The following is a 24,686-nucleotide window of genomic DNA, read 5'->3' on the forward strand; positions in this document are numbered from 1 at the left end:
AGCTTTCTTTTCATTCACCCAGTGTATAACAGGATGTTTGATGCCTACCAAGCACTCAAATAAATATTGAAATCTTTCCGAGTTAAGTATTGAGTGGAAACATTTCCACATTTCATGTATTCTGAGAGTCTTTTCTAGTATGAATTTCTATTATGATGAATAACATTAACCCTGTTTATTACTTATAATTATTTGTAGCCATGGACTCATTTGCTAGTAAATGAAAACGTTAAAAATAGATTTAGAATCAAGATACCATTTTATTTTTTATAAGGCCTTAAAATAGTATATCCGCAATATTCTGTAGTTTTAAGTATGTAGGTCTTGCACATCTTTTATCAGATTTATCCCAATGTAGTTAATAACATGATTCTATTGTATGTAGCATTTTAATTCAGTTTTCAATATTTTTGCATCTATTATATAGAAATAAAATTATGTTTGTTAATTGTGATAAACACTTCTTAGTTATAGCAGCATTTTTAAAGATAGAATCCATTGGATTCCTGGTGGATGATCATGCTGTCTGCAAATGACAGTTTTACTTTCTTTCCGATCTGCATGCCTTTTATTTCTTTTCACCTTATTGCACTGGCTAGACACCCCGGTATAATGTTGAATAGAAGTGAGATTGGACATCCTGTCACGTTTCTGATCTTAGAGTGAAAGCATACTCTTTCACCATTAAATATGATGTTAACTTTAGTTTTTTTTTTTTGTAGATGCCCTTTTTTAGGTTGATGAAACTTCTTTCTAGTTTTAGTTTGCAGAAATAGATAATGGATTTTCATGTGTGCTTCTGGATCTATTGAAATGATTTTTCTTTTCAGATTGTTAATGATGAATTAGCCAGTGTTACACCTATCTTGCACTTCTGAGTTAAATGCTACTTAGACATAATATCTTATATATTGATTGTCTAAAATTTTGTTTAGAATGTTTACGTATGTTCATGAGGGATATTGGTCTATAGTTTTGGTTTGTGTAATGTTTGCCTCATTTTTGGGTTCAGGGTAATACTGGTCTCACGAAATGAGAAATATTTTCTCTTCTTCAGTTTTTTGGAATACTTGTGCAGCATTGGTATTAATCCTTTCTTATATACTCAGTAGAATTTATCAATGAAGCGAACTGGTGTTTCCTTTGTGGGAAACTTTAACTACAAATTGAATTTTTTTGATAGGTTTAGGGCTACTCAGATTATTTCTTCTTGAGTGACTTGGTAGTTTTTGTTTGTTTGTTTGTTTTGAGATATTTGTTTGTTTTACCTAAGTCATTGAATGTATTGGCATAAAGTTCATAATGTTTTCTTATTGTTCAGTAAAGGGTTAACTCAGAGTTTGCGATGCTCAAACCCTGCACATTTCAAAGGAAGGACTGGCTCCTGGAAGAAAACCTCTAAATGCTTGGAATATCCTGTGTGATAAGCTTGTTTTTATATACTTTGGGCCTTTGTGCTCATCAGATAGTTTATGCTAACAAGGTAATTTATGGTGAATGCCTGTTTTTGTTTATCTGGATTCCTGGGTCACACTTTATCACACTTTTAGTTTGATCTCTGGAGAGGCTGGAGCCTGGGTGGCTAAAGTCAGTGGTGCGGCTGCAGCATGCCTGCTTGCATGACGACTCCGGTGATCACGGTGATCACCCTCGGCAGCAGCAAGGTTTGGAGGAACTTGCCTGCTTGGCAGTACCTTGTGTTGTCACACGTTGCTGGGAGAATGAAGTACCATCCACACAGCTCCTCTGGAAGAGACTACTGGAAGCTCGTATCTGATGACTTCCGACTCCTCTGTGTGTGTTTGGATTTAAGTATTTGAAGATTTCTGGAGACCTCTCTTATTGATCCCTAAATTAATTTTGTTGTGGTCAGAGAAGTAATTTGTATAATTTGAATTCTTTAATATCTATTGAAACTTGTTTTATGACCCAGAATGTAGACTCTTGGAAAATGTTCTGTGTACTAATGAGCAGGCACCGTATCTTGCTGTTGTTGAATGGAGTATTGTATCAGTGCCAATCAGGTCCTTTTTGGTTGATTGTGCTTTTTAAGTCTCCCACATCCTTACTGGTTTTCTATCTTTTCATTCTACTATTTATTGAGAGGGAAGAACTGAAATCTCCTACTATATTTATGAATTTGTCCATTTCTGCTTGCAGTTCTCTCAGTTTTGCTTTATGTGTCTTGAAACTGTTATTAGGGTCACTTTAAGATTTTTTGTCTTCTTGATTAGTCAACTCATTGCCAAAAATTTTGCCCTTTTTTTGCCTGGTATTATTAGCCTGAAATCTACTTAGTCTAATGCTGAGATAGTACTCTAACTTTCTTTTGCTTAATGTTAGTGTGGTATATGTTTTTCTTTATTTATTTTCTTTTTTTTTTTTTTAACTTTTCATTTACTTGTACCTTTCTTATGGCACCATATAGTTGGTCTTGCTTTTCTATCCAATCTAACAATCTCTTTTAATTGGTGTGTTTAAACCATTTACATTTGATGCGATTATTATGTTTAGGCTTTAAACTTCTAAGCTAAGCTTTGAATCATAAACCAAGATATTTCAGTCTGTTTTTTCTTTGTCTCACCTGTTGTTTGTTCTCTTTCCCCATCTTCTTTTGTATTGAATTTCACTGATTCTGTTTCCTTTGGTAACTTATAGGCTATAACTTTGTTCTCTTATTTTAGTGGTTGTTTAACATCATACAAATATCTTTAACTTATCACATTCAACCTTCAGGCACTATTATACCACTTTATGTGTAATATAAGAGACTTAGAAATATATTTTCTACTTCTTCCCTCCTAGTCTTTATAGTATTTTTTATACATTTCATTTAAATGTTACAAACCTCAAAATGCATTGCTGTTATTTAAACAGAGTCATTTAAAAAGATTTAAATAAGAAAGTCTTATATTTACTTATATAGATACAATTTCCTGTGCTCTTCATTCCTTTGTGCAGATCCATATTTCCATCGGGTAAAATTTTCCTTCTGCCTGAAGGACTTCTTTCAACATTTCCTATAGTACAATTCTGCTGTGGGCGAAATTCTTTCATCTTTTATATATGTGAAAAACTCTTCATTTTGCCTTTGTTTTTGAAAGATATTTCACTGAATCTAAAATTCTAATTTGACCTGTTTTTTCAGTACTTTACAGCTGCTGTTCCATGTCTTCTGGCTAGCATTGTTTCTGATGAGAACCCTACCCTCATCTTTGTTCAAATATAATGTATCTTTTTTCAATGTCTGCTTTTAAGCTTTTTACTTCATCACTGTTTTTGAGCAATTTGAATATGTTCCATGGTGTAGATTTCTTAATATTTTCTATGTTTGAGGTTACTTGAGATTCGTGGATGGGTGCGTTTATAGTTTTCATGAAATTTGAAATTTTTCCAGCTCTTATTTCTTCAACACATTTTCCATCTACCCTGCTCTCTTCTTTTGGGGCTTCCATTACACATTTGTTAGCCACTCAAGTTTTCCTATAGTTCTTTGATGCTCTTTTCACTTTTTAACATCTTTTTTTATTTCTTTACTTTGTTTTGTAGAATTTCTGTGTCTTCAGGTTCATTAGTATTTTCTTCTCCAATGTCTAATCTTTAATCTCATCTAGTGTGTTTGATTTTATCACCGACATAGTTTTCATGTGTAGCTCTTCAATTTGAGTTTTTTTTATATATATCATTGGCATCTCTTCTTAACTTTTAAACATATGGAAGACAATGATGATAAATATTAATGGCATTGTCTTTTGATTCTTACATCTGCGTTAGATCTGGATTAGTTTCAACCGATTATTTGTTTTCCTCATTATGATTCATATTTTTCTGCTTCTTTGCTTGCCTGGTAATCTTTGATTTGATTCTAGACATTCTGAATTTTATCTTGTTGGGTGCTAGCTAGCTATTTTCATTTTCCTATAAATATTTTTGAGCTTTGTTCTGAGATGCAGTTTAGTTACTTGTAAATAATTTCATCTTTTTGAGAATTGCTTTTAAATTTTGTTACACATTACCAGAGAAATGTTCAGTCAAAACTAATTATTTCCTACTACGGAGGTAAGAATCTTCTGAATATTCTACCAGATGCTCTGTGAATTAAGAGGCTTTCCAGTCTGACTTATGACAGTAGCCACTGTTCCTGGCCCTGTGTGAGTGCTGTGTGCTGTACTCTGATGCCTTCGGGTATTTTTTCCCCCTGGCTTCATGTAGTTTCCTCATGTGCATGTGCTGATCACTACTTTGTTAATACTTGAGGGGACCCTCTGCTGACCTCCATGTTGTTGTTTTTTTTTTTTCTGTGCAGTGCTCTCCTTTCTGGTATTATGTCTTGCAAGTTGCCACCCTTTTGTTCTCCTCATACACTGAACTCCATCTTCTTAACTTGGGGAGTCCTGCAGGCTTTGCCTGGATTCTCCCTACTTCCTCTTCCTATACTGTGGCCTGGGAACTCTTTAAAGGCAATAAATTGAGAGCGGTTATCAGCCTGGCTTCTTTTGTTTCCCATGTCTCAGGGATCACAGCCCTTCATTGCCTGATATCCTGTGTCTTGAAAATTGTTATTTTTATATATTCTGTTTGTTTTTGGTTCTTTTAGGAAGGAGCATAAATTCAGCTCCTATTACTCCATTTTGGTCAAAAATACAAGTTCTAGCATTGTTTTAAGTAACTAATTTAAGCCTTTCAACAACCTTACAGAGTAGTTTCAACTAGTATTCCCATTTTACAGGTGAGGAAACTGAGGCATCAAACGATTGAAGTTAGTTTTGCATACTCGCATAGCTTGTTAGTAGTGCAGCTAGGATTCAGGCTTAGGCAGCATGACTACGATCTGTGATCTTTACCCTGCCATTCTGATTTCATAGTATTCCTCAGTTTACAAGGAATTGTGGCAAACATTTTAACATTCTTTTATAGCTTGTATGAGCAGAATGTGAATGACTATTAGTCCTTAACCTCACATCCCATGTTATTTGCATTTTCAGAAGAGGGTGCTTATTCGTATCCAGGGGAATCTTTTATAAGTGCAGGACCAGGTACTGTGACAGAAAAAGGAGAAATATTCGTGAAGTGTAGTGGAAGCTGTTTTAGGTCACTAACTCTCCCCATTTCACACTACCTTGGAATTTTCTGGCTTAGTTTCCCTAAGTTCTTGACTTTTAACAACTTCTCTTACTCTTTCCTTTAGACTGTTACTGATGGCCTAAAAGTTTCCCTTTCTGTTCTAATCTTTGTATCCATGGCATCAGGTGCTAGAAAAAATAGTGTTTATTTGTATCCAAGGGTCTGAAAAATGAAGTGCTACAAGTAATTTAACAACTTGCATTTTCCTTAGGGAAGCAACCAGAGATTTTCCTATTAGTTTTTGCATTCCAATTTGTTACTATGTATTAGAACTTTTGTCTTTCTCCAAGTGGATAACCATTAGGCACCTAGAAGAGGTCTGTGGGCCAGTGTTTTGTTTATGGCTATCTTGTATGTAACCTAGAACAATGCCTGAGATGGTGGCTCAGTTTGTTGAATGAATAAGTGAATGAATGAATGGGAATCGAGGTATGCTGGTAGACAGTTGGAGGAGCCAAAAGGAGACTGGACAGGGCAAAAATATTCTACAGACAGTATATTCACTATGAACCCGAGTCTGTACTGTATGTTGTTCTGGCTTTAGGGTGTCGTTTATACTTAAATTTTAATACAGTTGTGTTTTGATTTCAGAATTTATCATACTTAAATCGACTGACACTAAGAAGATACTGGAAAACTGAGTTTCTCCTTTTCCATATGTTCTTTACACTGGAATATTTTAAATATGTTTTTCAGTGAAGAGGCAATTTCTTTTAATTGCACTAGTATTTCAAGCATTTTTTAAAAATGAAAATGAATGAAAAGCATTAACTAGAACTGCTCAGCAAAGTAGTTGCCCTGTTTAACAGTTTCCATCAGTCCTCAGTTTAATTACTATGTTATTTTGCCAGAAATAATTGACTGAATGAAGTCATTTCATTGGCTATTTACAAACACTAGACTTGTAAAGGGGGTTTCTGTCAGTTCCCTTTTTGTTTGGAAATGACTGACCTGGCTGTGCACAGCTGCTATTTTGGGCTTAACATATTTTCACAGTCACCAACTCAGGAAGATGGTGGGGAGGTAACAGAGGAAGGTTAAATGTTTGGCCTTTATGCTCAGTCCCAGTTTTTTAATTTTGACTATAAGTTTACTTGGAAAATGAGAAAGTAAAACATTGATTTGGTCTAAGACACAAAGTGATTGGATAGTGTTTCTGCGTGTGACAGTTAGAATATCTTGTTAAATTATGAATAGTCTGGAAGAAATTTGCAAAACTTTTGAGCACCAGTAGTCAAAACTTAAACGTTGACTTATCAGTCATGGTAAAAATGATTACCAGGGTCAGTCTGTTAGTGTTATTGATTTAATATTCTGTAATAAAGTGTTTTTGTTTTGGATTAAATAATAAGATTTGATTTTGAAGACGTAATGTCAAACTAGAGAGCAGACAAGATGAAGATTCGGCTGGAAATTATTTTATCTGAAGCAGCCTACAGGAAATTCCAAAAGACAAGATCAATATAAATGGAGCTTTTAAAGAATTGAAGTGGAATGCCAAATTGCAGTACTGTAGATTCAAGTTTAAAGATGTCAGTCCCTACTCGTGAAAAAAATTGATGTAGAAACTTCAGATGGTCCTCAGAAGGAATGCCAACTGTGGTAATATTTACAATGTGATGATTTCTGCATGGCTTTTCAGTCTTAAAATATTGACGGGAAGAGTGAAAGTAAGACTATTGGATAAGGCACTTAGTTTTTTTTCTTTTTTTTTTTTTTAACTATAGTACAGTGATAAATGTCTTAAGAGGAATTATAAGAAGTGAGATGGTTGAAGCTAATGTAATTATAAAGAGCATACAAAGAATGAATTTAGATTTAGTTCTTATTTGGACCTGCATTTTAACTACCCAGGAGGATGAGTTCCTGAGTCTTAAAGGTGACCCTAGGGTAATCTAGAGTGAATTTTAATCTGTCATATCATCAATAATTTAAGTTCAGTTTTCTCAGGCACAGCTTATAAATGTAGTGAAAAGCCACTGAGTCACTTTCAACTGACATAATGGCAGCAGGTTTTGCAGGACATGAAGGCGATGCCGTTTTGTGGTGCCTCCTGAAGGAGAAATGATACAAACTATAAATCCGTACGTTCAGAGACGTGGGAGCCTCAAGCAGGTGGGAGGCCCGCAAACTTGAGTTTTAGGAGCTTCTAGTTAACAAATTTGATTTCATTTATTTAGGACAAAAAGATTCATTTAAATGAAGAGTCACTAGAATATCAGAGTGGTGGTTAGAGGAGTGAATTGTGATTTAAGATTGCTTCTAACCCAGGCTAATTCACACATTTCGTTGTCATTTACTGAGTGCAGCGTCATAAAAAGCGTGATGGAGATGGCTGTGGGTACAAAGACCCTGTGCTTAGGTTGTAAAGCAGTCCATGCTCAGTTTGAATTTGTGAGAGTGTACACACTGTCCCTCTTAGTGAGACACATAGACTGTGGCATATTAATGGCTCTGAGAGGTGATACTGTTAGAAAACAAACACATCACATGCATACACAACAGGGTTTAACTTCATTTCTCCCAGTTTTTAGCGCTTTTCTTTTATAATGCGCGTAGCACATAGTAACGTCACCTGGAAGACATTTTGGGAAATGCTCTGAGGAATGATCTTTTGCAGCCTCCTTAACCGTTAGAGTATTCTTAGCTTTTCCTCTGTCTAGGAGGGAACTGTCGTTCTCAAAGGGATCCACATCGCAGCAGTGTATCTGACATATTTCCACACTCGGATTCAACCGGCAGCTCTTATTAAATGGTACCACCCATCAGGCAGAAACTGGTGATGGAGTGTGGGTAGGTGCTTACCTGGGATGGAGGAACTGGCCCTTCACAGCTCAGACTTCTTATGATTCCTGAGATTTCCCTTTAAGCGTCCCTCCGCCTTCTTAAATGAGCTCTCTGCTTTGGTGGTGGTGCCTTCTGTGTGTGTGTGTGTGGAGGTCATTACACTTGGGTGTGAATACCACCCAAGCAGCCTGTGCAATGGTCAAGCAAGAGTGAGGTTCTGCTCCCTCAGAATATTTCTGAATGTGGAGCCCTGAAACGAGGCCTCGTTGCCAATTATGGCTTGGAATTCAAACATAATGCCAGAGCCACCACACCTTTTTTAGGGTAATTACCACTTAACTAAACATTTCTGAGTTCCTTATAAATTGGTCCCTTCAGTCATTTAATCATTTTAGTAGCTCTTCTCTGAACTTTGTCCAAGTTTTCCACAATTTTGGTAACAAGGTGCTCTGCAGGGAATGCAGTGTCCAGGTGCAGCAACCTTGCCAGGGTATTTGGTGTGGTCGGAGGGAGCAGGAGAAAGATGACAACTATCCAATATCCCTTAGGCGCTCATAAATGTATGGCGGCATTCCAGCACACGGAGTTGAGCTCACAGTAAGTGTGTAGGTGAGTAGACTGGCAATTGCTCCTCCTTGATTGGGTAGGAAAAAAGCCAGGGGCCTGCAGGCAAGTAAGTATACGTGTGTGTGAAGTCGGTGAAATCCTTCACTTGAAATAATGTAGCCATACTTTACAATAAGAAATCATTCTAAAGCAGAGGCCGAGATATTTCAAGGAAGGACAGTCACCTTACCTGAAAGTTAACACTGCTCTATCTTTTTCCAGTGTTTATACCATATTTACATATGTATATAAGATCATTAAAATGTTGCTTCTTATTTTTGTTTTCTTATTTTTTGAAGGACCTGAAAGGAAATCTGATGAAATCTAGAAGTCATGTGAAGCTGAGTGACTTACTTAGGGTCATGCAAATGGAAGAATCAGAATTATATCCCAAATATATATAGCTTTTACTCCTGTACTTTAAACGAACAAGCAAACTGAACAAAACACTCCCACCCCCAAATCCTTTTTCTTGCACTGGTTCCAGAAGTCAGATGTTAATACTCCTTGGCAAGTCTTTTGACCTTTTCATTTAGTTACCATATCATTTTTGTTCATTTTTTAAATTTAGAAGCTATTAGTTCGCCTTTTTTTTTTTTTTTTTTTTTTTGACAACTCTTTTATACCAAAAAATGAAATTCCAAAGACCTCAGCATCCGGTACTAAGGTAAATAGTAAGTCAAGTCACAGTTTGTAGGGGTCTGGGAGACCCTAACAAGGATAATGCCAGAGACCATTAAGGTTTAAGTACAAAAGTCAATAATAAGTTCCTGAAAAATATAAGGTATTCTTCTTGATATTTGGGACATTTAAACAAGTATTTAACAATCTGATTCTAGGGCTAATTAAATGTATGTATAATGGACCACCCTAAGAAATAGATTAATAAGTTAGCTTGTGCATGAAACTACATATCTCATTGGCAACTAATATTTGAACCATATTTAAAAAGCAGAACTATTGCTATAAAACAAAACTAGGCAAGGAGAACCATACCAGAAGGAGTATAATATTTAATGACAGGTGTGCATATTATTGTAGCACTTTAAAAATACTTTTTATAATCACAAGAGCTTAAGATTTCAACTGAAATGCTATTTCTCACAACCTTGGAAGATTGCTGGCTGTTAAGATTCTCAGTTCACTGTTGTTGGCATGGGGTCACAGGCTATTTTGCAAGTAGGCTTTTGTTCCAGGCTTCCTGCTCTACGGTGGGCTTCTCCCTGGTCATTGCAGGACAGTCTTTTCATTCAGAAATCTATAATCAAGTGAGGATTTGGGCAGAGCAGGATACTAATATAAAACCTAGAATCGTTCTTCCCTGCTCTGATCTGAGGCCCTTTGTATCAACCCCACCCATCTCTGGAAGCTGGGTTCTGGAGAGCTTTGAACACAGCTGGGCTCTCAGGTAGTTTAGTCTTTGGGGACTGATAGACTTAAAATAACTTTGAATAGTTAAATCTGACCACGTGTGAAATGGCAGTTGCCTTTTAATTTTAATGGAATATTTTAGAGCATTTTTATGGAAAACCTCTTAAAGTTTTTTTTTTTTCACTGCCTTAATGAAAGGGGAAAATGTGTTGCTGTTGCTGTTATTTTTTATAATAAATTTAAAGCAGTTCCTGCAAATCTTAACAAGTAGAATCAAATATTTAATGCTTTTGGCAAAACACCTTTATAAAATTTCCAGAGCAAAATAAAATATTCTGATTTTAAACTGTTTTGAATAAAACACTGAATTTCTAAGAGTACTTATATCATGTATCAATATTTCCAAATTAACTTAATATCAAACCACATAATTACCACTTGTATCTGAAAAGGGTTATGCTCAAATTTTAAACTAGAATAGATAGCTAGATTCACAAATACGAATAGTATAGAAACTCACTTGTCTATTTTTAACCATATTTCTTTTGTATATCAAATCAGGATATCTTCTGATACCTGTCCTCAAAATAAGTTGCATTGTAAAAGATAATATGGGCCCCGTAACTCTGGGATTTCACAAGATGATTCTTTTGGACTAGAGATATGATTTGCCGGTAATGTTTAATGAAATCAACAAGCATCTTCACTTGTTGGATTTGTCGATTCCCATAGTGTAAATATGAAATGTGGAGGAAGAGATGCACATGGTCACCTCTCGTCAGCTGGTGCCAGCCTGTTCCAGCAGGCCACTGGAGTGAGATTCTTTTATATTTGCTAAACATGCAACTTATAAGCTGTCAGTTATAACGGCATAAATTTTACAGGAAAAAATTGATTTAACAGAGTCAGATGGGCTGTTACTTTGGGCATAGACTAGCTGAGAAAGTTTTGACAGGATTTAGTCACCTTATCTGATGGAGCATTTTGAGCAAAGGACTAGTTAGAAACTTCAGTTGCTATTGGATAAGTGGCTTGACAAAATGGATGGAGGTAGAAAAAGTTGAAGTGGTCACTTTTTATTTGTGCTCCTTGTTTTTCATAAAGAATCTTTGTTCTGCCCTGAATGAACTCTGAGCTGGATCTTTCAAAGCAGCCTTCCTTGGTGTGATAGAATGCTAACAGGGTCTGGGAAAGATGTCTTCGGAGAAAATATTAATATAATTGTAGCTAACATTTATTGTGACAGCCTCTATTCTAAGAGTTTTTCATGTATTATTTTTTCGAACCCTCACTACAGCCTTCTTACTATCCCTCCCATTTTGCAGATGAGGAATCTGGGGAACAGAGTTTAGGTAACTTCTTCAAATTGGCACAGCTAATAATTGGGATTAACCTAAGCAGTTTGACTCAAGAGTTTGACTCTTAATCTATGCACTCTTTTGCCTCAAGTATTGTTTTGTTTTGTTTTAAGATGCCTACTCATTACTGTAGTTAGCCAACCATTTTGAATAAAGTGTTTCTTTTGGTAATTTAATTTACATAAGATTTAACATATGTGAATAAGAGATGTAGTGAAGCTGTTATTGATACTCAGAAGAGCAGACAATTTAGTAAACCATTTTAAGTTTAAGATAGTTCTGGGCCAGATAATCTTTGGATTCCATTAACAAAATGGAGATCAAATAGTAATGTGGCTAAACTGTACCCTTACCTTTAGTTAATAGAAATCATATATCAAGAAACAATAAATTTGTACTCTTTATATCCCTGCATAGGCCAGGAGGAATTTAAGGTGAGATAGGTAGGTAGGTAGGTAGGTAGGTTCATCTCACTTTAAATTCAGTATATATATATATACAGACATATTTGTGTATGAACATATACACATACACGTGCAGATACATTTCTCTCATTCTTTTAATCTGACCTTTTCTCTGAAGTTTGATAGAATCTGTTTATCCTTCCAGCTCGCTAGTTTAATCTTGAGTCTCCTTCATTTTGCAAGTCGGCCCATATTTAATTATGATAATTTTCCAAGAAACTGCTTTTTCATAGCATTTTGTTAGTTGACACCTTTTCCTTTTGAAACTATCTGTAGTTACTAATTGAGATTATTTTATTATTTTTTCCAATTTTCAATACTTTCCTAGGGAATCCTTTTATGGAATTTGATGTTTTAAAAAACATTTGCTTGACCTCGCATGTTTGATATTTGTTCGCTTGTTCATTTTTGTAAATGAAGGTCTACCTCAGAGGCTCATAGCTTGAGTGTCGGAGATCACTAAGGAGCTCCTGGCCAGAATTCAGGTGTCCATTCCTTTAGACGGAAAAAATCACAATTTTTCTTTACTGGCCTTGAAATGAAACTTAGCAATTTTTTCTATTATGAATGTAGGCGACAACTACAGAAGTACTAGCAGAATCTGTGACTGTCACCAATAGAAAACATACATTTCCATGTCACATTAATTTGTAAGTGTGGATTATAATCACTGCTTCAAAATTTTGGCAGTGGTGGACCTACTGCTAGATCTTGTCATTTTGCATTAATAATTTAAAAGATATTTTGAGTTTCATTTTGATGTAATTTGCATCATTTTAAATCCTATTTTTTATAGTGTACATTTCAAAACATTCTGAGAAAGGGTCCATAGACGTCATCAGATAGCCAACGGGGTCCCTGTCTCAAGGAGGTTAAGACCCCCGGCTAGGCGGATCACCATTGCGTGTTAGAACACATTCATCAGCCTGTTGCTTGTTCCTTGGGGACCGCGTGAGCCCTGGCTCTGTTGCTCGTGTGCAGGAGAGGATGACATGCTCCAGGCCAGGCTTGGCTATAGGGGGTACCCCTTTTCTTTTGTGAGCTCTCCTAGCCCTCCTGATAACTTGGGGCACATGTTTCTCCCATAGTCCATTCTGTCCATTCTGGATTCAAGCTCCCATTTTTATGGGAGACGAGTAATCGTGCTTTCTGCTTTGGGAAACACTAAAGCAAGTGACTTTGTGGAAACTGGCAGTTCTGCTGCCCTTAATTACCTGCCTGCTCTGGGCCCCTGAGTCACAGATTTAATCTAGGGTTCTACTGGGTAAACTCAAATTTTCAGGATATTTTTGCTTTGATTTTTATGGGATTAAGCTTTTTGGAATTTGCAGTCAGTCTGATCTCATTTACCAGAAAATTCAGTTCATGGACACTGATGCTATCCTTCCCAGCATTCTAGCCTTGTGAATTTATTTTTACTTTTAATGCTTTCTCTGATTTTTGGGATGTAGAACAGATGAAAAAATTATGTTTACCTGCCTTCTTTATATTGGTTTAAGTAAGGATTTAGATTATATACCGGTGGTCCTAGAACTTACGGGTCCCCCTGATAAAGAAAATAACAAATTTTGCAGACTCCCAGAGTCTACTGACTTAGCCTGAGAAACACTATTGGATCTAAAGCCTTCATTAGATTTGTAATTCCTTTGCCCCCCCCCCCCCCAATAAAGGCATGTGTAAATTGGGCAGTGGTTATCTACAGTGGTTTCCTCTGACCTAACTCAGCTCTCCTCCAGAGCTTTTAGGAGTCTGTTTGGTTGCCATCATGTTCGGTGAGACACCTGTCTTCTGTGAGGTATTTATAACTGTTTCGTTTGGTTGCTGATTAAAAATAATTTGTGCCATATATTTAGCAAAGTCTCATGTGTGCTTTATCTGGTCACACTCTTGCCTGATATTCAGATAGTTGCTTTGTTGGAGTCTTATCAGTATGAACCTGAGTGAGTCTCAGTTGCAGAGACTATCAAAAATAGAATTCTGTACAGTAGGTTTTTCCATATCCGAAAAGTCCAAACGATTTAACATTGACAGAAACATTTAGCAGTATTTTGGTCTGCACTGCATTAACTAACTAATTTGTCATTTATTTGGAGATTGAAGACATGATCACTGCTTATAATTTTAGCTTATTAAGTAAAGCTTCGCTTTAGATTATTTAAACTTTTAGAATTAACTAATAATGAAAAGTCTTAATTTCAGTTTTAAAAAATTATCCCAGAACTTTTTAAATAGTAGACAAAAATAGTTGGAGTGTCAAGAGCTGGCTCCCTAAATATCACCGCCACAGTGTGTGGGGAGGTAGAGCCAAGGTTATTGCTTGCTGTGGTGAGATATTACATACCACCTCGCAAAGCTTTGGCAGCATCTGGGAGAGGGGAAGGGGAAGAGGTGAGGCCAGAATTTATTGAGGATTGGAAGTTTGGTTTAAATCTGCATTTTCAGTGTGGAAACTTAAGATTGGCCAGTAAATCCAGAATTGGTAAAAAAAAAGGAAGGGGAAGATTTTGAGGCAAGGGATTCAGAGAATCCAAGGACACAGATTCTTGCTTTCCAGTGAAGAGTTGCTGGGATTTGGGGAGGTAGATTCCTGCAATGAACAATCGAACCATTTCCTTAGGTAGGATAAACCCAGAAGAGTTTTTAAAACGCTACTGAAGACAGTGGAATAGAAAATCTCGTGAATGTAGGTGATAAGGCGCGATTTTCTTTCTCAGTGCCTAGGTTGATGTGTCAGTAAGTGATTTTCTCAAGATTCTCAAGAGTTGTCTGGATTGTGTAACTCTGCATTTGCTCTGCTGTCAAATTTCATTGAGGTCCTAAATCTCCACTGCCCCTCAGTAGAAAGTGGTCGAATAAAATTTCACTTGAAGCAGGACCGCTGACGGTGTGATGGCACATTGTGAAGTCTTTGGATCCGGGTGGGATTATCTGAAGACCCGAGAGTCTGGTCCTCCGCTCACCGTGTGGGTAGGAGCCGGAGGCGGGCCTCCTCCCGCGCGCTGACTTCACCCTCCGCAGGGAGCTGCAGCCATGGGGAAACCAGCGCCCAGAGGTTTCGTCTGAGCAATTAGTTCCCAGAGCAACCAGTGAGATTATCAGGACAGGATTAAAAACTTATCATCTTCAAGGGTGGCTTTCATTTATCTTTGGAAACTAGGCTTTTTAGAGACTGCCAGCTGGGCCCTAAAATAGCTGTCACAATGCAAGTAAGATGAATAAATCTCCTGTGATAATTGTGTGCCCCTGGCTTCTCCCTCCAAATGCATATCACTTTCCCACCTCCATGGAAAAGTTCTGTTTCCATTTGATTAAAATTTGCACCGTGGCTTCTGTCAATGTACCAATTTTCTATCATTAAATTGGGTCAAAAGGGACATGATACCCAAGTACCAGTGCACATGTAGAATTGTTCTGTGCCTGTCTGTTGAGCCAGAAAAAATATTGTTTTAATAGGAAAAAAAAAAGATAAGAATGAGGAGAAAAATAAACATTTCAAAATTTTATTTTGGAGATGCTCAAAGGATCTTTCTCTTGCTCTCAGAAACTTCAGAGCAAGATAGAGCCCTTTCTTTTCGTAGCTCGGAGCAACTTTCCTGTCAACCGCCCATGTGACCTCGGTCACTGGAAAGCTGTGCGCTGGCGAACTGGCCTCCACAGTTCTAGGAGCGAGGAGCCCAGCCGACGCCCCGGGGGTGGGACAGAGCCCAGGCGCCAGGCAGGGTCCCCGGCTGCTAATGTGCTGGACACACAGAGCCCTGTTCTGTAACCTTCCTCTAGGTTGGGGGTGAGTGGAACCCATTAGCATTTAAAAATATTTGCAGAAATCGGGGGCGGGGCGGTGTTTCTGGAGGGCCAGTGCTCCCTGCGTGCCAGAGCTGGCTGGCATGGCTCAGGCTTTGATAGAGAACATCTGGGCAGCGGCTGCGTTAGCGCATAGATGGGTCGGAGGGCAGGGAACAAAGGGGGCTTGTGAGAGAGTGCACGTGGGGAAGCAGAGGCGGCCTGCCTTAATGCCTGTCCCCCGCTCGGCGGGGGCGGGGGTTGAGGACGGGAGTGGAAGGTTTGCCCTCAGGGTGCCTCGTGGGGGGCTGCATAGGCCGTGGAATCCACTGCGAGACAGACTTGTGCCCAAGTGGAAGGCGCAGCCACCACCAAGGGCACCCTAGTGCTCGTCCCTGTCTCGGAGCCACTTGGTTGGGGCGCGAGGGAACAGGAGATGGAGTGGCAGGCGGAGGCTTGGTAGAACACTCTCAGTGGAGACAGATTGTCATTGTTTTCTCCGTTGCCAGTCCCATCCATATGGAAACAAGATAAAATGAGCCGCATGCCATGAGTAGGTGTATTTCAAACACAAAGGTGCTTTTATTAACTGAAGGGTAAGGTCAGATTGTTGAAAATCTGTCATTTATGAGCAGAATTTTGTATTGAATTCTGATTTATGCGTGCCGCACCTTACCCAACATGCATATGTATGTGAGAAAAATCCATGTTTGGGCATTTTTTAAACCATGGAAGTCTTGACTAGCTTACATATGGTAAAAATGACTCTAGTTATTTGTAAGAATGAGTAAACACTGTCCCCTTTACCAGTTAGATATTGGCTATAGACAGAAGCTGGTCTAGGTGATTCAGTGAAGGTGATGTGTATACTTCATTTCAAAGTCCTCCCTCCCCTCTTTTTGCTCCCAGGTCATTTCCACCTTCTGACTCTGCTCCGAAAAATGAGTCCCACGTTTTTAATATTGCTAAGGGCTCTCTTCCCTGTGGATTCATTGCAGAATCCAGACATTAGCACTTGAAAGTGCTGCAGGTTTTATGATGGTGGGGGCCAACCTGGTCCACAAGTGCCAGGTTCCAAAGATTTTCTGACTCTGTTCATTTGATAAACATCAAATGTCTGTTCTAGGATTATGATATTCAACAGGACAGTCCCTCTTCCAATGCTGGGAGCCCCAAATGATATACTTAATATTTTAAATAGTGGATTCTGGCTTGCTTTAAATTAAGTAGGCAACCTTATTCCATTAACTTTCCTTTACACTGAATTCCCATTAATTGCTTTGATAACTTTTATGTTATATTAACTCTTGCTATTTCAGATTGTTACAATATTTTTCTGCTCATGTTACTAAGATTGTTTATTCTGCTGTTCAAAACTGCTAGTGAAATAAGGCTACTCCGTGGCTTTTAATTTTTGCTGATCTGGTATCCATGATCAATTGATATCTGGTAATATGTAGAAATAGAAACTATAGCTTAAACTGAAAAACAATGATCTTGATCAGTTTTTACTCTGACGAAAGCTATGGTTCCTTTTACCAGAAAAGAAAAAAAAAGTATATCAAAAATCAAACTTTGCCTTCATACTTACACAATTATGTATCTGTTTGTAAGAAACTGTACCCCAGGAAACTAGCCCCACTTCCTTTTGAGGTTAACTTACATTTTTATGTGATTTCTACTACTTGGACAGAGATTATTTCTTAGTTATCTGAGTATTAGTGTTTTGGGCGTAGTCGATAAATGTTAAGTAGAACTGACATTCTTGAAATCGTAAGGATTGAGAAATGGAATATTGGTCTTAGTCATATCAATGATATAGAAATTGACGTCAAAATCCTGAAAACGCTCTTAAATTTATCTGGCCCATATTGATTGAGAGCAAACTGTAGAATATTTGTTTCTCTCATCTCCAAATTGTTTGATCCCTGTTCATATTATGTGGAGACTCAAATGTCAAAAACGATTTATTAGGTTCCAAAGAAAATCTAAAAGTTATCATCAAGCCTAGGAGTGATTCTCTGAATTCACCATCTGGAAGCAGATAATTGAGTCTGAACTAAAAGTCGTAGGAGAGGCCGCTCTTGTTTTCTTCACCAGGCGGATCACAGTGGGTCCTTAGAGATTCGTCCTCCCCTGAAAGTAGTGCTGGTGGTGTCGGCCCACGTCACGATTTCTCTGTATCCAGTCACCAGTGGCGTCTGGCATTTCATATCTATTCTCTTTCTTCTTCCACTAGAAGACCGGCTCATATGAACCTGTCTTGGCTTACAAGGCAGTGAGATGACAAAAATATCCAGTGGTCAGTCCGAGAAATACAATGGTTTACTCAGGTTACCCACAGTTAGGCAGTTGGTTTTCAAAAAGATTTTCTGAGTTTGATATCAGGTACCCACTCCCAATGAAGCATCTCAGGAGTCAGGTCCACCTTATGCAGTTGTTGCCCAGTTCCCAAACGATCCACTGGGATAAAACATCTGCATACAGCAAGAGTTTGGAGTTGCTCATTGGGGCATGAGGGGAAGGTTGACCCAGCTGCTGCAGATGATCCCAAAGCTCCCTGTTTTCCATAACTGATTTTATGACTTTATTTCAGCCCATCTCTGGATGAGCTCAACTGTCTTCTCCAGTATTTTACCTGCATAGTGGCTCTGCTCCGCAGTTCAGGCAGTCTTGGTGTTGGCACTTAAATGGTAAGCCTTTATCAGTGGCAGTCAATGCTGCCTTTAAGTACCCTTCATCCAGGGAAATGGGACATTTTCACGGAGCTGCATAGGCCTTTCCCTTACACACTCTCCAAACAGCCTCCACTATTTGAAATTCTGAGCTGTTAGCATCTGCTTGGCATTGAGCCCAACCTCATTCTAACTGCATTATCAGCCAGACCCTGAGTCTTTGTTACAACCTGTTTAACAGTCACCTCCAGCCCAGCATTGACACAATTAATTTGTCTCCAATATATTTATTTCCTTTATAATGTAAGCACAGAGGTAGCTCTGTTAATGTAACTCAAGTATCCACTGATAATTTTGACAATACAAATTTATACTAAAGACAATGAACTGTCATTAATAACACAAACTTTCCTGAAACATTAAGCAGATGTATATCAGAACTTGGCGTTTCTATAGTTGTTCAGAGCTGTGCCAATCATCTTGAACTAGTTATTATTGCCCAAAGAGAAGTGATTTTTTTCTATTGTGTAAAATATTTTAATTAAATTTTTTAACCTTAATGAGGAACTGCATTCAAGAAATGGAGTTGAAAACACACTGGGCAGGTATCTCAATCACACAAAGAAATAAAAATCTAATGGAAGGTACTGAAGTAGGAGAAGGCAATTAGACTCAGAAAAAGCAAAAATACTTTGCTTTTTTAGAAAAACGGATATATCAGTGCAAGTCTCACTTAAGTGAAAGGTCATTTGAAAAAGAGTAACATGGGAAAAGCGGATAGCCACATGTGAAAGAACGATACTAGACTGCTGTGTGACGCCACGCACAAAAGTTAATTCAAACTGCGTCAAAGACTTCAGTAGCAGACCTGAAACAATAAAATACATAGAAAACAGAGGTGCTAAACGTAAGGACCTTGGTCTCGAAAAGGTGGTGAATTTACCCCAAAAGCAAGGAAAGTAAAAGCAAAAATAAACGAGTGGGATTATACCCAATGAAAAAGCTTCTGCACAGCGAAACAAACCATTGGCAAAACAAAGAGGCAACCGATGGAATGGGAGAAGATATCTGCAAACACTACCTCTGATGAGGGGCTAATATTCAAAATACATAAAGAACTCATACGACTCGACAACAACAAAACACAAACAATCCAATTAAAAAAAAATGGCAGAGGACCTGAACACTTTTCTCAAGAAGACATTCAGATTGCCAACAGATAAAAGATGCTCAACTTCACTAGCTGGAAGTGAAATGCAACCACAACGAGATACCACCTCATACCTGTTCGAATGGCTTTTATCAATAAGGCAAGAAATAAGCGTTGGAGAGGACGTGGAGAAAAAGGAACCCTCATACACTGCTAGTGGGAGTGTAAATGGTACAGTCACTATGGAAGACAGTATGAAGTTTCCTCACAAAATCAGGAATAGAGCTACCTTATGACCCAGCAATCCCTCTTCTGGCTGTCTACCCGAAAATTTTGAAAACATTTATTTGTAAAGATGCATGTACCCCTATGATCATTACAGCATTATTCACAATAGCCAAGACATGGAAACAACCTACATGTTTTTGATGGATGATTGGATAAAGAAGATGTGGTGAACAAATACAATGGAATACTTCTCAGCCATAAGAAAGGATGACATACTGCTGCCATTTGCAATGATGTGGATGGATCTTGAAAGTATCATGCTAAGTGAAATAAATCAGAAAAGGACAATAACCATATAATTTCACTCATGTAGGATATAAAATAGCAGCAAACAAAACTCAGACACAACAGTATGGTGGTTATCAGAAGCAATATGGGGTGGCAGGAAGATGAAGAAGGTAAAGGGGGTCAAATACATGGTGATGGAAGGAGACTGGGCTTCAGCTGGTGAGCACACCATGCAGTATGCAGACGATGTGTTACAGGATTGTGCACTTAAAACTTCTGTTATTAACCAGTGTTACCTCCAATTTAAAAAAGAGTAACCTGTCTTAAATTCACATAAAACTGACAATTATAAGAGTAATATTTATTTTTCTATTTTCCTTTTTAAATGAATGTAGGATTAGCAGTTGTGTAAAGAAGTGAGTCCTCATTCTGGGATCCTGTTCTGCCTTAGAGTTACTCCTTCTAAGAGAACTGATAGCAAGGGTCTAACACAGTCACGGTAGAACGATCTTTGGTGGAACCAGTTGAGCTGTTTATCCAGTGTTTATAATCTGATTTTTGGGGCTCCATTTACCACAGAGGAGATTAAAGGCTTCAGTTCATCTTCCTGAAGCATGGCTCTTGGGGAGAATATGTTGCCCCTAGTGATATCTAAGTAGTTCTCCAGCTGGTGGGTTTCTAAAGGTGTTTCTCAACCTTTTTGTAACCTCTGCCCCTCTTTGATAAAGAAAAATCTCATATTTCTCTAGAAATTATTTTATGCCCTGCCTGCGAAGGGGAAGATTAGGGTGGGTGAGGAAAGGGGGAGGGATGGTTACTCCTTCGTTTTCTGTTTTCTGAGTTTCTTCACCAGCCAAGAAAACCATATTGAACTTCTTTTAGTAGCTTTTGAAAAATCTTGTATTTTTTCTAGATATTAAGAAATGTAATGTCAAACATGTTTGTTTCAGACTATATATGTTCCACTCTTAGGTTCTGTTCACCTCCTCTAGACTGTGCAGCACCTTGTCCTGATAAATAGAAATAGCATGTTTCACAGATGTTTAAAATGAGCTAAATTTTTGGAGCATAAGACATGTTTTTAGCCTCTTTGGGAATAAAAATGAAGATTTGGCTTATGTATACCTCAAAATTATAATCTAAGTTTTAAATTATTGAACAAATGGTTTCTGGACAAGATGGACAACTGACTTCAGAGGAAAACGAGAAGGCTATTGTGTCATTTCTTATTTGTCCAGCTGAGTGAAGAAAGCCGTAAGGGGTATTTTGAAATTGTTAGTTATCAGTAGCAAGTTATACTCTGAAGGCTTCTACATCTTTTTGTCTTCTTTAGTTGGTTAACTTTTCCATTGATTGATGATGATAATACATTTAGATATCCCGTACCCATGTAGTTTTTCAAATCATCTCCAGTTATTTGAAATCTACATTTTATTCTAATCCTGAATTTGGTTTATATTGGTTACAAATATTCAGTCCTTTTACTTAGAAAACCTGAAAATTTAAGTGGGATTTTGGCTTGTCACACCCTCTCACTTTTAGTGATAGCATGCTGCTTCTCTCTGTTTAGTCCACGTAACCTTTTAAAGCCTTTTGATCACATCTCCCATCTTCTGCAGCAACCTTCCCCCCACCCCCCATCTCGCCATGTGGCCAGGATTGTGTTCAGCATTCACACTCCAGTGCCTATCTGATCCTGTATCTGATCCCCCATCTGAGCCCCCATCTGATCCCGTTGCAGTCAGTCTTATCTCTGCTTTCTAGATGAAGAAACAAGTTCAGAAGGATTCACTTTTGCAAGGTCAGTCAGCTAGTGGGTATAGAGCCAGAATTCAAACCTAGATCTGTCTGCTTCCACAGCCTGAGGTCTGCAGTGTGACCCTTAGTAGCTCTCAGAAACAATACTCCACCCTTCTTACAGCATTCTCTGGATCCTCACTGAACTGCTTCTGGAGCCCATCAATTTACTTGACCTATCTGGTCTGGACTTTCGATAAAGAAAGCTCTCATACCACCTTGGACAATATACAGGTCACATGACAATGCTCTCATTCTTCTGGCTTCCTCTTACCCTAAACTAGAGACTATTGCTAAGCAAGTCCCTGTTTATAGTTTACTCAAGCCAAAGTATATAGATGTTCCTTGTAGAACTTTTCTATAAGTGAAATAGGAGTTGAGTTTTTTGTAAACTTAAAAAGGCAGGAAGTTATGAACGTACATTAAAATACTGCTGTCTGTCCTGTCTGTCCTGAGTTGGCAAAGTCCACCTAAGACTACATTTTGACACACCAAACTTCTTGTGTGAGGACTTTCCATGGCATTGGTGTCACAAGATATGAGAGTGGTGACCATGTCTCTGGGGACACTTCCATCTCCGAACATTGAAAGATGTTGGTCAACAGGAATTTAAGAACCCAAGAGGGCCTTGATGGCAGTGATATCCAAATACACTATCTGAAGTTTCTTCAGTGAGGGAAACCAAATTTGGGGATCAACTTCATTTTTCTTAGGTATCTTATTTCCTCAGCAACAGTACTGTGTCACTTAGAAGATTTGGTCCCGGAACTTTCTGACGATGAAGATAACTGCATCGCTCCGCTCTGGAGCTGGAGGCAGAATCAAGGGTGACTTGGATTCGTTTTATTTCCTGACAACTGATAGAAAGCTAGGCAACTTTCACAAAAATACCCACTTCGGCCACTTCTGAAATGAGAGAAGGTGTCATTTTTATGTGCAAAATCATGAGTGTCCTCTGGAGAAGAAGATAAAAGATTTGTTAGCCAAGATATTTAAGAAAATATGGAGACAGATAGAAGAAGTAAAATTTTAAAGACCAGCATTTTATGAATTCAGATATCTGGTATGTGTTCTTCCACTTAAAACTAGATAGCAAATGAAACAATGTCAGCTTGTATCAGTGGAGTACTTCTATTTTTAGAAAATTCTAGTGGGAACCTTAAACTAAATTATAACTTGGCTGAAATATTTAATGAATAAGTTGGTTCATAAATGCTGATAATATATTTAAGATGTCAGTTGCATTGAATTATTAACCAAATGTCTGAGTGGTCCTGTATATCTTTTTAAATTACATTTATTTAGTTTTCTAAAGTAGGAAAGATTAGTTTCAGTAGGATTTTCCCCAACTGAAATAGGGAAATAAGGAATAAGCTGCATAATAATTACAAATTATTTGTTGAAATTTGAAGTTTGGAAATGTGATCAGTTTTTTTTTCCAACCAGTTCTATACCTCTAAGTAATTACTAGACCTAAGACTATGTTACAGAAGGGTACTGCTTTTTCCCAAAGAGTAAATTTATTGTTTTAAACACACATCCTCTTTAGAAGGTGCCTACCAGATGGTTTCCCTGTTGTACACAATCTCAGGTTATCTGGAGTTTATTAAAATGGAAGTATTTCAGTTCATTTCATTGTTATGTAAATGTAGTATATGTGCTAGAACCTGGGGGGGGGGGGAGTTAATTTTTGTTCCTAACCTAGGAAATAACATCTAGTAGGAATTCTTTATTTTTGAATGCTACATGCTGCATCTTCATTTTATTCTAATAGTTCTATGAGATAGGACAGAAGAGAAAACAGGGCATTAAACTTGCAGAATTGTTTTAATATCCAATAGCTCATTGCTAAAGAAACAAGTTCTGTCTAGATCCAAAGTGTTTGATTCTGAACCAGAGAATACCAGAGTCTGAAAGATCAGCTCTCGTCCTGGTTAACCAGTTACTAGCTGTGCAGCCTTGAGTTATTCACCCAGTTGTATGATAATGGGGCTGAGGGAGATGATCTCTAATATTCCTTCTAGTTCTAAAGTTCCAAGATTATTTTCCCTGAGAAATTCAATGTGACAAAGCGGAAGAAAGACCAGGTTGTTTAGAGGCATCGTTTCCTCCACTTTCTCTTCCGGGGTTCATACTCTTTTGCCTTTCTGTGAATCCAGGTAGAGCTGAGTTTCTCTAAAGAGACCTCTTTTCTCTTTCTTCCTAATTCACTTCATTATGGGCTGATGCTTTCGGCATCTTCTTTAACACTTCACTGCTGTAGTTCCCATTTCTAGCACCTCTTTCAGGAGTATATTCGGCTTCTTTGAGCATATTTAAAACTCTTTGCACTGAAAAATCCTCTGAGTTTTCTTCAGCATCAGCAATAGCACTTGCTCTTTAAAGACTCATTGTAAGAATTTAATGTCCCTTCTGCATCATCTTCCATGACCTCATTAAGACTCCCCAGTTGTACAAACCATAACGTGTTGGGAATTTGAGTCATATCAAGTTCAAGACTAAGGAAGTCAGGTCCATTCTCAAATTAGACTTCTTTCCACACGCTGTTCATATCACTTCCCACCATCACTTTTCAATATTTTTCTTAACCTGGTAGTAGAATCGTGCCAAAATCACTGACACATGCCACCCTCAGCTTCAATATTATTAAAATTATAAAATGAATGTTATATCCAGTTCATCTTGGCTACACAGTCACTCCCTGTTTCACTGGCTGCCATATGGATTCGTGTTGGGTAGAAGAAACTTAAAATGTAATGTTTGCTGCCAAAGACTCCAGCCCTATTGAATGATGAGAGGCATTGTTCAGGAGTAGCTATGCTTTTTTCCAGAGTCATTCTCACAGTACCTATTAACAGCTAAGCAATAATCACAAATCAACCACTGACTGAACATGTCAAATAACCCCTGTTGTCCTGTTTGAATATTATAATACCAGCAAATTTGATTTGCTGTTAGCCCATTCCTGTTGGATAGTTTTCTGTGTGACGAACAAGCTGGAATTTTAATTTTAAATTCCCCATTGAGTCTCCTCTAAGCAAGGGAGTGAGGTGGTCTG

General features: G+C 37.9%; 1 long non-coding RNA gene across 2 annotated transcripts in view; it reads left to right on the forward strand.

Moving 5' to 3' along the window:
• The window catches only part of LOC107512034, a 194,748-nt gene that overhangs the window by 2,540 nt on the left and 167,522 nt on the right, over nt 1–24,686 (forward strand). For both annotated transcript variants that reach the window (XR_004955172.1, XR_004955173.1), the window contains exon 2: nt 18,087–18,183. This is a non-coding gene — a long non-coding RNA (uncharacterized LOC107512034). The remainder of the gene's footprint in view (nt 1–18,086; nt 18,184–24,686) is intronic.

This window comes from Rousettus aegyptiacus, unplaced genomic scaffold (genome assembly GCF_014176215.1).
Source record: "Rousettus aegyptiacus isolate mRouAeg1 unplaced genomic scaffold, mRouAeg1.p scaffold_m13_p_17, whole genome shotgun sequence".
Classification (NCBI taxonomy): Eukaryota; Metazoa; Chordata; class Mammalia; order Chiroptera; family Pteropodidae; genus Rousettus; species Rousettus aegyptiacus.